We start from the raw sequence: 14,939 nt of genomic DNA, 5'->3' as shown, positions 1-14,939 counted from the left end.
ACTGTGTGTACTCCGGTTTGGATCTTCACTGATGTTCCATTGATCTATGTGTCTGTTTTTGCCCAAATACCATGCTGTCACATTCCTTGAGATCTGGTACGGTAATCCCCTCAACCTTGCTCTTTGGGCTCAGGGTTGCTTTGTCTATCCAGGGCCTTTGTGCCTTTTCCCACTGAATTTTTGCCTTCCTGCTCTCTGTTTGACCCACTGTCACTTTTTTCAGGGTCTCTTGCTCAGGGTGCTATTGGACAAAACACACAACATTTTTATCTGAATTTTTCATTTTAAATCTTGGGTAGGGAGGGAGGAAATGGAAGAACTTACAAGGAAACGAACATCTGACACCCGGCACCCAGTTCTGTGCAGCTTGGCCCACCGTTCCTCAATCACATTGGTCTGTGTGTATTCTATAGGAGCATTTTCTTTCCTTTTTTTTTTTTTTTACCCATTTAATCATTTTTTTGTGTGTGTATGTATGGATGGATGTACATGTACAGCTGTTTATGGCATTTGCTTAGAAGTCAGAGGACATTTAGGAGTCTATTTGTTCTAATATGTGGGTCTGAAAATCAAACCCAGGTCATCAGGCTTTGGAACAAATGTATTAACATCAAGTGTCATCTCTCTGACACTTAAGTTTTAATTTTTAAGAAGTGGTTTCTGGTTGTGTGACCCAAGCTAGCCATGCCATAACCTCCAAAGTATTTCACACTGTACACGCATCACCCTATACCCAGTGGAATCTTGTTATTTTTCTATAATTAAACAGTAAAAAATCTATGTCATTTTCTCACCTGTATTAAAGGATTCAGAAAGTTTGCGTGTTTCTTCTTCCTGTAATTTTTATGACATGCATTCAATAACTTGTTATGGAACATAAAAGCGTTAATTCCTGCCGTGAATAGTAATATTGAAATTTAGTTGATATTTTCCCATTAGGGACTACCAAATTACTAACCTTTGAATAATGTGCTGTTGATATAAATTTAAATACTTCAAATTGCTATGAAACTACCCACAAGTTTTTGTCCAGATTGAACATGCCCATTATTGCTCTGTACATTAACATAAGGGAATATTATGGTACCATTTTGATTCATGTCCTTACAGACATGGTAGTTATGAGTCCTCCATGCCTGGAGTGGTTAATAACTTATTTTTATTCCTGGACTAAATAGTTCAATATCTGATTTAAATTTTCTTATAGCTTTAATCCTTGCAAGGGAAATCAATCATCACAGCAATGCCAGTATTTGTTATCATTAAAAAAAAATCTTAGTCATTCTGAATTGGGTAAGAATAATCTCAAAGTAGTTTTAATGTGCATTTCCCTACCGCTAAGGATGTTCAACTTAAATGTTTCTCAGCTATTTGTACTTCATCTTTTGAGCACAATGTGTTCAGTTCCATGACTTACTTTTTATTGGGTTGGTTGTTTTCTTGATGTTTAGTTCTTTGAGTTCTTTGTTTATTCTTGATACTACCCTTTATTGCTTGTATAGGTTGTAAATATCTTCTCACATTCTATAGACTTCCTCTTGACTTGAATGATGATGTTCTTTGCTGCACAGAGCTTTTAAGTGCCATGTGTTCCTGAACAGCTGTTTTATGGTCAGAAAGTCCTTTCTTTTGACTTTAAGTTCCACTAATTTTCCACCTTTTCCTTTATCAGATTCAGGGTACCACATCATATGTTGCATTTCTTCATCCATTTGGATTTGAGTTTTGTACAATCTGAAAGATAGGGCCTAGTTTCATTCTTCTACATCCTGGTATCAGGTATCCAGTTTGAACAATACCATTGTTTGAAAATGCTGACCCCTTTCTCTCCAATGATGTTACTTTTTGTCTCTGTGTCAAATATCAGGTGGTCATAGGTGTTTAAAATTAATTCTGGGTCCTCAATTCTATTCTGTTGATCAATGTGTCTGTTTTTAATGACACTTCTGTTTTCTTTTTATTACTTTATTCCTATAGTATAGTAGAATAAGAGTGTTGATGACTCCAGCTCTTTTTCATTGTTTAGGATAATTATGGTTAGCCTGAATTTTATGTTTCTGTATGAAATTTGATATTATTTTTATCTGAAGAAACATTGGCAACTGATTACTGATATGTGAGGAAGAGCTGATCTTCCTAAAATAAGAGACTCCAGATAGGCTGACTAGACCTCAGTGGATGGACTTGCACTGGGGAATGTCTGGGGACACTGACTTGACACATTGGGCCTTAATATGGATGAGAGAGAAAATGGGTTCCAATGGGGGGGTAGGAGAGGATGCTAGTGGAGATGGGGGTATAAAGATGATTAAGATTGTTTGAAATATTCTGTATAAAATATACAAAAATTCAATAAAACAAACAAACAAAAGCAAAAAAAATCCTACAAAGCATTGTACTAGAATTTTAATGAAGATGGATTTGAATCTGTTAGTTGCTTTGGTAGGATGACCATTTTATCAACATTGAGCTTACAAATCCATGATCATGGAAGTTTTTCTCTCTTCTGATGTCCTCTTCATATTCTTCTTTCAATGTGTAAAAATTTTTAGTTTATAACATTTTCACAATCTTGGTTAAATTTATTCATTTAGGTTAATGTATATGGAATAAATTTTCTGGATTCTTTTTCAGTGTGATTTTAGTATACGGGAAGTCTATTTTGTGGTGTTAAATTTTTGCATCTTATTCTTTGATGACTATTTTTATCAGCTATAGAAGTTTTCTGAGGGAGCCTATATAGAGATTTTTGTATAAAATCATATTATCTGCAAATCTATGTTCATAATTTTGTTATCCATGAATGAAGATGCCTATTTTTAAATTTCAAAACTGTGTTCAAACTGCTCTTTTACTTCCTATGTGATTATACACAATAGTACTAACACAATATGGTTCATAGGGAAAGGCACCTTGGTTTAGCTTCAAATTATAGCAGTTGTCTTTCATTTCTTTTCAGAATTTTTGATATAGAATATTTGTACATAAATGTTACATTTTGGTGATATGTTGATCCCACCACTTTATCTAGGAGTTATTTTAGGTTCTTTTTTTTTTTTTTTTTTGGAAAATTAAAGTATTAAAAGACAGGAAATATATCAGATCATGTGGCTGGAGAGTTGGCTTAATGGTAAAGAGCAACGGCTGATCTTGCAGAGAACTCAGGTTTGAGTCCCAGCACACATGGCAGCTAAGAACCATCTGTAAATGGAGTTCCAGGGTAATTTGATGCTTTTTTATGACCTCCTTAGGCATTGTACAACACGAGTGCACTTACGTTGAGGCAATACACTCAAAAACATAAAATAAAAATAAATAAATAAATAAATAAATAAATAAATCTTAAAAGAGAGGATATATCTCAGACCAAGAGACCAAGAAATAAACAACTTCATTTTGGGGGGGTATATTTTAACTTTTTTTTTGCAAATTTCACATTATGTATTTTGACTAAATTTAGATAACTTCCCGCATCTGCCCATATGAACCCCTCTACTCCCCTCCAATCAGTTTCATGTATTCTCTATGACAGAGAGTCAAACTTGTGTCTTCAAATGCCCGTGTGGACAGAATTCAGACTTGTGTCCTCAGGAAGAGGTATGGTTGTTGTGAATCAGACTTGTGTCCTCAGGAACAAAATTAATTGCACTCAACTACTGAGCCATCTCTCCAGCTCTACATCATTTTCATATTTTTAAATTGTGTTGGAAATATATTTAGTTTCTGCCTTTATGACATTCATAATACTTTAAGCATAAACACTTATAATACTATATAAATATAATATTGAGTAAAAGTGATTTGATAATTGAATCTTAATTTTTCTTCTCATCTTAAATAATTACATCAGTTATTTCTTACCTTTTCCCTGAACAATGTTGTATTATGATTACATAAATTTAAAAAACTGTTTATTATTTTTATTTTATGTGTATGAATGTATTACCTGCATATATGTAAGGGCACCCATGTCATGCAATACCCATGGAAATCAGAGGAGGGCATCAGATCCCTGGAAATGTTGTTAGAGATGGTTGTTAGCCACCATGTGGGTACTGGGATTCAAACCTAGGCCCTCTGCAAGAGTAGCCAGTGCTCTTAAGTACTGAGACATCTCTCCAGCCCCTTGATTCCATAACTTTTTAATTATACATTTCACTTAATAATTTTCATAAATTTTCATCAAAGTGCCAACTCTGTTTCCATTGACAAGGATAGTATGGTTTTGTTAGCTAAAACTACAATTTCAATCTCTATCTAAGAAGCTGCTGTGAAGGTCACAGTCCTCCATGTCTGGAATGGAGGACTCCCTTTCTCAGTAGGGGCTTCCTACTCTCTGCCTGACCTTATTTGGAAAGTGTCTCCAAGTACAGATGCCTGACCTTATTTGGAATATGACCTTTGGCATAAATCTCTGCAAGAGCTGCCCCTAGGAATTTCCCATATGATAATCAGGCATTGCACTACAGCCACCCCATTCCCCCCTTCCCTTCCTACATGATAGGGTCCCTCTACCACATGCAAATAAAGCATAATATGAACACCTATCAGGTAAAACTTAGCCTGCTGTCTTCACCCTATATTTTCCCCTGACTCTATTGAATAAACAAGCTGTCTCACTGAAGCTGACTCCCAGAAGTTTTTTTTTCTGTCATACTCAATGGGCATCCTGACCCTGCTTGTTGCCTCTGCTCCCTTTGTTCTTGTGGATTGGTGGCCAATGACACGAGGGAAGGGAGAGACCCACAGGATTCCCTGGAACTGGAGTTAAAGATGGTTGTTAGCTCCCATGTGGGTGCTGGGATTTGAACCTAGGTCCTCTGCAAGAGCAGCCAGAGCTCTTAACCACTGAGCCATCTCTCTAACCCCTTGATTCCATAACTTTTTAATTATACATTTCACTTCATAATTTTCATAAATTTTAATCAAAGTGCCAACTCTGTTTCTGTTGACAAAGATAGTATGGTTTTGTTAGCTAAAATGACAATTCCAATTTCCATCTATGAAGAGATTTTATAATAAAATGACATTTTACCTTTAAAAGTATATTTAAAAACAACCCATAAATTTGTGCATCTCACAACTCTCATCAGTAAGTTCCTTCATGCAGTAGAAGGCAATTGACACAGACTCACAACTTCTCAAGGTATAAAGAATAAGAAACCATGCATGGAATGTTTGTTCCTGAATAAGACTTAGGGATTATAGTGGGAGAGGGGCCCAAGAAGATTGTAAGAATCTGAGATGTTGGATAGCTACAAGAAAACAATGCCTTCTGAACATAATTGTGCAGGTGCACATATGAATTACAAGAGTTGAGACAACGTGTACAAACTCAAGACATGTGTTCCACCCTTGCTGAGGATCCCTTGGCAATTGACAGCTGCTGGAACAGGAAGAGTTAATTTCCTTCTGGAGTGTGGACCCTGGGGCTCTCCAATGGTTTGCCATACAGTCAAGAATGCATTAGTTGCACAAATTGGATTGCATGGGCATTAAAAAGAGTGAGGACACAAAATTGGAGGATAAAGCCTGGTGAGTGGATCTGAGAGTATATGAGTGGATCTGAGTGAATTTAGTAGGTGAATATGATCAAAATATAATGTATGATCAAACTATTAATAAAAACATTTTTGTTGTTGTCATTACTGTTGTTGACTTTTTTTTAGAAGAAGCATTTCATTAAAATAGCATTGATATATTCACTAACAATTTCCAGAGCTAAGATGCATCTATTTCAAAACTGGCTGTAAACTTTTAGGTTTACAGTTGAATTAATACAGTTATACAATATTGTACTCAGTATAAACCCTATAAGACATAAAATTGAATGAGGTTTTAACCTTTAAAAAAGATCTTCATTTCAGTACTAAAATACACAGTTTCATACAAAAAATTTCATTTTTAATGCAATTAACACTTAGATGTTTGCATATGTGTTTCTAATCTCTATATATCTGATTATTACTAGTCACAGATGGTTAGTTTCTGAGATCCTTGGCACCTGATATAAATGGAAATAAAGTCATTTTAAAAGTAAATTTATAACTAATATAATTTTTTAAGTTCTGCCTCAGTTATAGAAAGACTCTTGACTGAAATTTCAATTATCTAGGGTGATTTGTATCTGGTAGACTGTGCTATTAAGATTTAGCCATGCCAGGCATTTGTGGGAGAGTTATGATTTAAAATAACAACAGCAACAACAACAAGAACAACAACAACAAGAACAACAACAATAACTACAGCAGCAGCAGCAAAACTAGTCATTGCAATTCTCTCTGTGAGGTTGTCCAAGGCTTTTGGGAGGCATGGATCACATTTTGAATTTTTTTCCTTAATCATGCTTTTCCCACTTACTTTTTCTTTTGGTCTTTTTGAGACAGAGTCTCCCTGTAGCCCCAGCTGTCCTGGAACTCACTATGTAGACCACTTACTTTTAAAGGTATTATTGCCATAGCAGATATATTGTATTCAAAATTTAGTATCTTGACATTCCCTTAGCAATCAGCCAACATGTGACAATAACAATAATCAACTCTGTTTTAACTGACAAAGCCAATACATCTTTCTTAACTAAGGCTACAATTCTAACTAATGTCGAAGTATTGTTTTTACAATGGAGATTTCTAAGTATTGTTTTCACAATGTTCCCTTCTTAACACAATTTGCTTTTTGGGAAGTAGTGTGACCAGGATTGCGGTTTAGGTAAAAATATCATTGTGATTATGTCCTTTGAATTCTTCTTTTGTTCCAAAAAATGGACAAACAAAATTTCTAACATTTGTCTCCATATCATATTTAAACATTGCATTCACAGATATAATAAATTCCACAGCTCCTTCAATTTATTCATATCCTACTCAACAATACCACCTGGATGAAAGACAATTGAAAACAAGTATATTTGTCTGCTTCTCTGTTGTTTTATTTCCTGTGTTTTATATGATATAAATTGCATAGAAATGCATGCCTATACATATATATGAATGTGTGTGTATATATATATATATATATGTGTGTGTGTGTGTTGTGTGAAATATTTTTTAAATGTTTGAAAGATACACAAGAATCTATGCTTGTTTCTACTTATAAAATTTTTTCACAAGTGCTTTTTTAAAGATGTATTAGCCTAAGGAAAAGGGAAGGCACTTATCAACTTCCATGTGAACTCTTTATTGCCCATTCTACTTGTATGCACCCTTAGTTTCCGAGACCCCTCTAAAGTGCTCACTAGACGTGCCAATGATCCTGCTTTCCTTGATGTCTTCATGTATATAGTCACCATCTGGTCTTCTGTGAACACCTAGGCACCATGTCTCCTTGCTAACTTCCATCACTAAGTGCCTAGCAAAGGGCTTCGTGCATAATAATCTCACATAAATATATGTTGAGTAGATTTTGATTTTCTTTAAAATATTTTGACATAAACTATGTAAAGCCATCTGAGTTTTGCTAACATAAAATTTTCCAATATTGTATTAGTCAGTATGCGCTTTTCTCTTTGCTTTCACAAAATATCTCACCAAAAGTAGGTTAAGGGAAGGACTAATTTCAGCTTAAACTTTGAGCAGATATAGTCCTTCATGAAAAGTAAGTTATGGCAGCAGTGAAACGGGAAAACAAGGGCCCCTTCTAGGGTTCTTACTCTCATTCATAAAAGTGTTTAAGAATGGACTCAAATGGAAGGTTTAAGACAATTTTATTAGAATTTAAGAAAAATTTCTTCAGCAGGCAAGTTGTAAATCTCAGCAGCTAACTTGAGGAAGAGCATGGAAAGGAAAAGTTAAATTATCACATAGTTGTGCTGGTTTAGAGCCAACTTGGTGATCAGATTTATACCACATGGTGAACTAGAAGCCCCATGATGGTGAAGGGAAAGGGGCTTTAGAGGAAAATATAAAAAGAAATACAAGATTTTTGTGCAGTCCAAAGCATTATGTAAAACATGGTTAGAAAAGCAATATAAAGAAAAAAAGGAAAAGGAGCTGTTATGCTTTTCTGACCAGAGAGAGTAGAAGGTTGGGTCTTCAACTGAACCAGAGATTGAATGCTCCTGACCAGCCTTTGCTCTGTGAGCTTTTTGCTACTGAAACAGCAGGAATTATTGATGGGTAGTTAAAGGTGCATCCACTATCAGAAAGCAGCGAATAAATGCTAGTGCTCAGCTAATTTTTCTCCTTTTAGTCAGTCCAGCACACCACTTCATTGTCATGGTGCTGCCAACAGTTAAAGTGGGCATCTCACCTTAATTAACCAAGCCTTGATAATCACTCACAGGTGTGCCGATAGATTTGTTTCCTGGTGATCCTAGATCATGTCAAATTGACAGTGAATATTAATAATTACAAGAATTAAGTTATCAGAACAAGATATAAAGTTATTTAATATGATTCCAATGGTAAAATTTATAAAAACAAATTCATATACTAACTGCAAAGCATATGGACTGGACATTATTATCCTCAGCAGTCACCAATAAGAACAAATTCACAAAAGAACATTAGTGGCCTCTCTTATATATGTGCACTGGTTGAATGGTGAATGGCTTCTTATAAATACTTTTCAAGATTTCTAAGCACAATTAACTTTCTTCTATTTTCTTAAAATGTTTATATTGATTCCTTTTGTTTCATTATATTTTTAAATTCCAATTAATGTCTATAAAGGAAAAGCAAATAGATAGTCAATAAATCTAGAAAACATTTTTCTTTGGTCTTTTTGAGACAGGGTCTCTCTGTAGGGCCCCAGTTGTCCTGGAACTCACTATGTAGACCAGGCTGGCCTTGAACTCACAGAGAAACGCCTCCCTCTGCCTCCCAAGTGCTGGGATTAAAGGTGTGGACCACCATGCCTGGCTAGAAATCATTTTTTTAAAAAAAGTCAGAGGAAGCAATAGTGACTAGGACACTACCAGTTTTACATTAAGCTTACTATATTTGCAAACCACTGTTCACTTTCCTCTTAACTTTCCTCACTCCAAGATTATTTATTTGATCATACTCTATTTTTTCATGTCATGTTGTATATGTATATGTACTTTTGTTATTTTTTGTCTCTTTCTAAAATACTCTTTCTTAAAGTTATCTATCATCTATCTATCAATCATCTATCTATATCATCTATCATCTATCACCCACCTATCTTTATATCTTTACCAAGTATCTGTCTATCATCTATCATCTATCTATCTATCTATCTATCTATCTATCTATCTATCTATCTATCATCATCTATTATCTATCTATCATCTATAACATATGTATATATTTCCCAAATGAGTCATTTTCTCTACCTAGCTTATAAAAACCAAGTGAATAATGTCAATCCTAGAACAATTTTACTTATAGAAAAGCTAATCTTTAATAATGCACACTATTATTTATGTTTAAATTGAAACACATTTATTGTGGAAGGAATCACCATGATAAAATTACTGTTTTTAAAAATTACTGGCTTTTGTCTTGAAAATGTAATTTAAATATTACGTTAGAAAATGTGGAATTCTACCATGGGCTAAAACTACCTGCTACTTAGTATCAATTTTAGATGAACCGACATTTTACTAACCAGTCATCATTTTGTTACTAGATAATTTTTTGTGCGTGTGAAACCTGGGACGTGCACAGTTTATCAAGTAAATAATTTTAGTGACTTCCTTTTGTTCTCAGGTTTGGGCACAATGTCACAAATGGCAACAATCTGGACAGTGGGCCTCTTGTTATGGAGCGTAATAAGATGATCAACTTCAATATTTTACTTGCAGCAATTCAACTTTATCATTTTTGCTGCATAATAAAATATGGGACAAAACAGCTTCCAAAACTCGCTTGTGAACCAAACATCTATAGAAAATGACAAATCCTTATTAGGACCTTATGTGAAATATTAAGAAAAGATTTGACTTGGAGGAGGAATATTGAAATTAGTGGTTCATTAAATATTTAATAATGTAAATAATTCCCCTGTAAAGAGACAATAAAATATTGTCCATTTCTGGACAGACAGCCACCAAATTATCAACTAAGCATTTCAAAAGTTTAATTTTATAGCCTTTCATGTAGAGAATATACATGTCTTCATAACAAGTTCAGTCTAGCATAGTATTTAATGAAGTAAATAAGACTCTACTGCATGCAGTTTCAGGGGAGACTTATTAGTGGCTCTGTAATTGAGAGGTAACAGCAATACCATTAACAAGTACTGCCATGAGTCTGTACAGTACAAACAATTTACTTCAAGGAAATCCCATGCTTTACCATAGGCTGGGTCACAGCTGGAATTGAATTCTCAAGGGATCTCACCATGTTTTACAAATCAGTATGTAGTGTAAAGTAGAAAGTTCCAAAGCAGAATTGTCATATATCTTAAAGTAGCAAACTTTAGAGACTGGGGAACACAAAGCATAGTCCTTAGTGGGGAATCAAAGAGCTTGTATTTGGGACATGTTTCCTCAAGTTAAAAACTAAGTTTCCTTCCTTCTCAATAGCCATTGAAAACTGACAAAGAAAACTACATAATTTTTAAAAATTATGACTTTTCATAGAGTGAGACATTTATGGGTTCTTTGAGGTTCTGATAACAGGCCTTGAGTTTAGTGAATTGACCTCCCATAGGGAAAATGTATAATGTTCAAAGTTTACCACTTTTCTTTCTTTGTTCATTAGTGTTCCTGGATTCATCCTCAGTAACACAGGCTATTGAGCCCGAGAAGCAGGATTTCTTATCTGGGATTATTCTGTCTGACACTATATATTCTTATGGAAAATGCCTCCAAATTCTAGCCTTCTTCCTTCTTAAACCTTGGCAAGTAAGCTTTGTTAATTAAGAAAAGTATTTGATGAAGGCCATTTTTGTATTATTTTATACTATTTTATTTTATTTTTAGGAAAACACAGAATATTATACTTCAACCAGAGTTTCTGTCTCAGTAAATGTGAAATGAATTCACTTCAAGGTGCTTTTTCTAAAATATTTTGAGAGAACTCTTTGAGAAATGGAAGTCTAAGATAAAACCTGAAAGTACTCCTGAGTTTAATCTAAGCATCATTTCTTTACTATAATTCATATTAAGTCATTTTAATCATTTCCTAGTTTTTGCTTCATTTAACCTTTACAATCAAGTCATACGTGTTTCTCCTAGTTGAACACCATATTACTCCTGAACTAGTGGCATTAGTGAAGCTTTTCTTACCTTGAAGATGAGACCTCACTTACTGCAAAGCTTTTGATTAGTTTATTCCTTTATTACCTAACAAAGACATGTCAGTGTACTCCATTCATGGATTTACTATACATTGCATTTCTTCATAAATAAAGTAATAATTTCTGTCATAAAAATAACAGTAATTTTTCCTTATAGCCAAAGACAGATTTCTGTCAGATAAATAACAGTATTTTCCCTTATAACAAAAGACAGATTGATAGAATAAAGCAAATAGTTTAACAGAAATTTTACATTGTTAGAACTGATGACCAAACTAACAAGTTAACCTGTGTATTTTTATATTACATTTAACAAAGATTGGACCATCACCCAACAGTGTGCTTGAATGAAGTGAATAGGAATTAATAATAATAAATGGATAAAATTAGAAGGCCTGATTGCTTAGATTCTTCTCTGTGTCCCCATATCTTTGGAAATGCCACCACTGTTTTCTATGGGTGAAGTGAGTAGGCATATCTTTCATGAGTTTCTTTATGATGTGATTCAGAACAAGATTAAAGAAATAATTGACCTGCATCAGGGACAGAGAAATTTAGAGATCCTTTTGCTTCTTCTGCTTGTTAGTGTTGTGGCGCACATATTGAAGAAGCATGTCTTGAATTTCTTCATGTTCAATTATCATATATATCATTAATTTCTTCTATATTCCTCATTCTGATTTTTCTATTTCTCCATCTTAAGTCTCTCTAGATCGTGACTGGTTAGTGATTACTAATGGCTCACCATTCTTCCCACTGTAGCTTGAACTCCCATGGATCTCTTTTATTGCCCCGGCTTCAGGTCTCACCATACCCTCAACTCTGTACAACACAATTCCTGAAGAAAATAACCACTACGATGTTACATTGAAATTTCAAACTTTGGCAAAAAATCAGAGTATCATAACTTCATCTTTATGTACCAAGATTTCAAGACTTCTGTTTTATTTGTTTTGCATCTTTTTTTAGAATTATATTTTGTTGATTCACTGAGAATTTCATACAATATTTTTATTCTATTCAGAACACCTATTCCATCTCCTTTCAGATTCATCCCCACATCCCTATCTGACTTCACTTTATGTCTTCTATTATTTTTAAAATTCTCATCATGTCTAATATGTGTTCCTCAAATGTTCATGGCCATGGGACCTTCCCCTGGAGCTTGGTGAGTCAAAGTTCCCTGGCATCACACCCTTAAAGAAAAATGACTCTCTCCCAGCACTTACTATTTTCCAACAGCTCCTCAGTTAGGGCTGGGGCCCCTTGCCTACCTCCCCACTTCGTGCTTGGTTTTTGTCTCTCTTGGGCTTGCCCAAGTCATATGTATGTTGTACCCAACACTATGGGTTCATATGTGGAATTTCCTGCTGTGTCCAGAAAATATGGTTTCATTTTCTTTACTGTTTCTGACTTTTACAATCTTTATGTCCCCTCTTCCAAGATGGGGTACAGGAAGAGGTGTGTGAAAGGTTAATACAAACCAAGGAGTATGAAAAATCCATGGGGAATCCTATAATTTATAAGTAAATTAATAATCTTATTTTTAAAATGTATGAACAGAATTTCTAAACAAACTCAGGTATGTTTTCTCACATAACCTCTTGCTTACTAGTGCTCCCTCAAAATAAATTTTGCACAATCTACTAAAAGGTTGAAATTTAATACCTGTTTCTTTTGCTATTTAGAGATTTCCTCCTCTCTTTCCAATTAAATTGTGGGTATCCAAAGATACATTTTGGCTATGATATTAATACTCATCATATTTTCTTGCATTCCTTCATTAGCTTCACTGACATTCTTTTGTGAAAAGTTTATTTTTCCCATTTTTCTAGTATTGTTTTATAAATATTATGTAGGAATTGTACAATTCAATATTTTTATAACCTGAATTGTTCTTTTGGATTTATCTCCCTTCCAAGAAATTTTGTATTTCATGTTTTCTATTCACAAATTCTACATAAGTACCTGATACAAAATCGTTGTTAAGTACATATGCATTCAAAAGGACTCAGATCAAATTAGACAGATTGTGGGACAATTAGAACATGACATAAACAGAAAACCTATTTGCTATAAGACACAAGATAAATAAATATACCTCTAAATATAGAAAATTCATACGAATTTTCATAGAATTTTCTCATAATAATAGAATTTGGGGATAATGTTTCCATGAACATTGGAAGAGACAATGAAAAATAGGTTATTTAGTAATCTGGTACTATTCCAAAATAAAGAAAACTAAACTATTGGTAGATAAAATAACATATATGAAAAGAGAATAACTTAAAGAAGCTAATATTAACAATAAAACTATAGGCTACCATCCACTTTAAATTTCAGGACACATATGATTAATCAGTACAGATAGATACCATCACTGTTTGATTGGGCCAGTGCAGGAGTCAGAAATTGACTATAAAAGAAACTTACTGGGAATGATAGAAATAATTTTTACCTTTGTTGTGGTAATAGTTACATAGGTGTAATATATATATATATATATATATGTATCTAGTGAAATATGCACAGAATCTTTTATTCTATTGTATGTAAATGACATTTTTTATTTTTATTTATTTTTATTTTTTAGAAGAACCATTTCATTACAGCTTTAACATAACAGTAACATTTTCCAGAGCTAAGATACATCTCTTTCAAAAGTGGCTATAAAATTTTTAGGTTCACATTTGAATTAATACAGTTATACAATATTGAACTCAATATAAACTCTGTAAGACATAAAATTGAATGATTTTTTAACCTTTAAAAAAGATCTCCATTTCATTTTAAAATATACTGTTTCTTACAGAAAGACCCATTGTTTTTGTTAGTAACACTTAGATGTTGCCACATACATTTCTCATCTGTATGTATCTGATTATTACTAGTCATAGTTGGTTGCACTCAGATCCTTGGCACCTGTGTATGGCTATAAAGTAATCGGGTAGATTTCAATGGTAATGTTTATCACCTTTACTAATTAACATGATGTACATTTGTATGCTTCCTCCTCAAATATAACTCATGTTTTAAATTTGTTAATTTTTTTTGGTGTGTATATCACACAGAGCATCCCAATCTTATTCATCTATACACCCACTTCCCAGTTGGCAGCCTCCCATAGCCTCCCTCCTCCACTAGAACCCTTTTACTCTGTCTTCCCTGCTGCTGTCCTCTGTGTTGTTGGCACCCCAGCCATTCCCCACTACTTTTCCATCCGGTGAATCTAGATGACATTTATTTAAAATAGCATTATTTTTTATTGAACCTCCATTAAAATGAAATAAAGAAAAATATTTGCTTGGATATGTATCTGAAAGGTAATATAAAGTTAAAGATTTGTATTAAATTGGAAATTGTCTGCTATATCTAACATCTTCAATATTTAAATATTATTAAATCATTCAATAGCTATAGAAAGCATATGTTCTTGACAGAATTGGTCCAGAAACACTGGAAGTCAGCTCCTGCACTAGATAGAATAGTTTCTCAAGATCAAGTTGAAAACATTAAATGTCAAATCAATTTGGCACAATAAGGATAAAATTTACCTTTTACAAAAGTTTACAATAAAGCTGTTTTGCTATAAATTTACCTGGTAAAATTAATGTTGAGTCCAAAACTATAAACTATTTTTTGGAAGGATATTGCTACCTTATGAGAAATAAATTAGTCATTTTACATGTGCAATAAAATACGGAATATCTGTTAATATGTTTCTAAATATA

Source organism: Nannospalax galili, unplaced genomic scaffold (genome assembly GCF_000622305.1).
Source record: "Nannospalax galili isolate Female #2095 unplaced genomic scaffold, S.galili_v1.0 scaffold79, whole genome shotgun sequence".
Lineage (NCBI taxonomy): Eukaryota > Metazoa > Chordata > Mammalia > Rodentia > Spalacidae > Nannospalax > Nannospalax galili.
The sequence above is the reverse complement of the archived record's forward strand: the minus strand, read 5'-3'. Positions refer to the sequence as shown.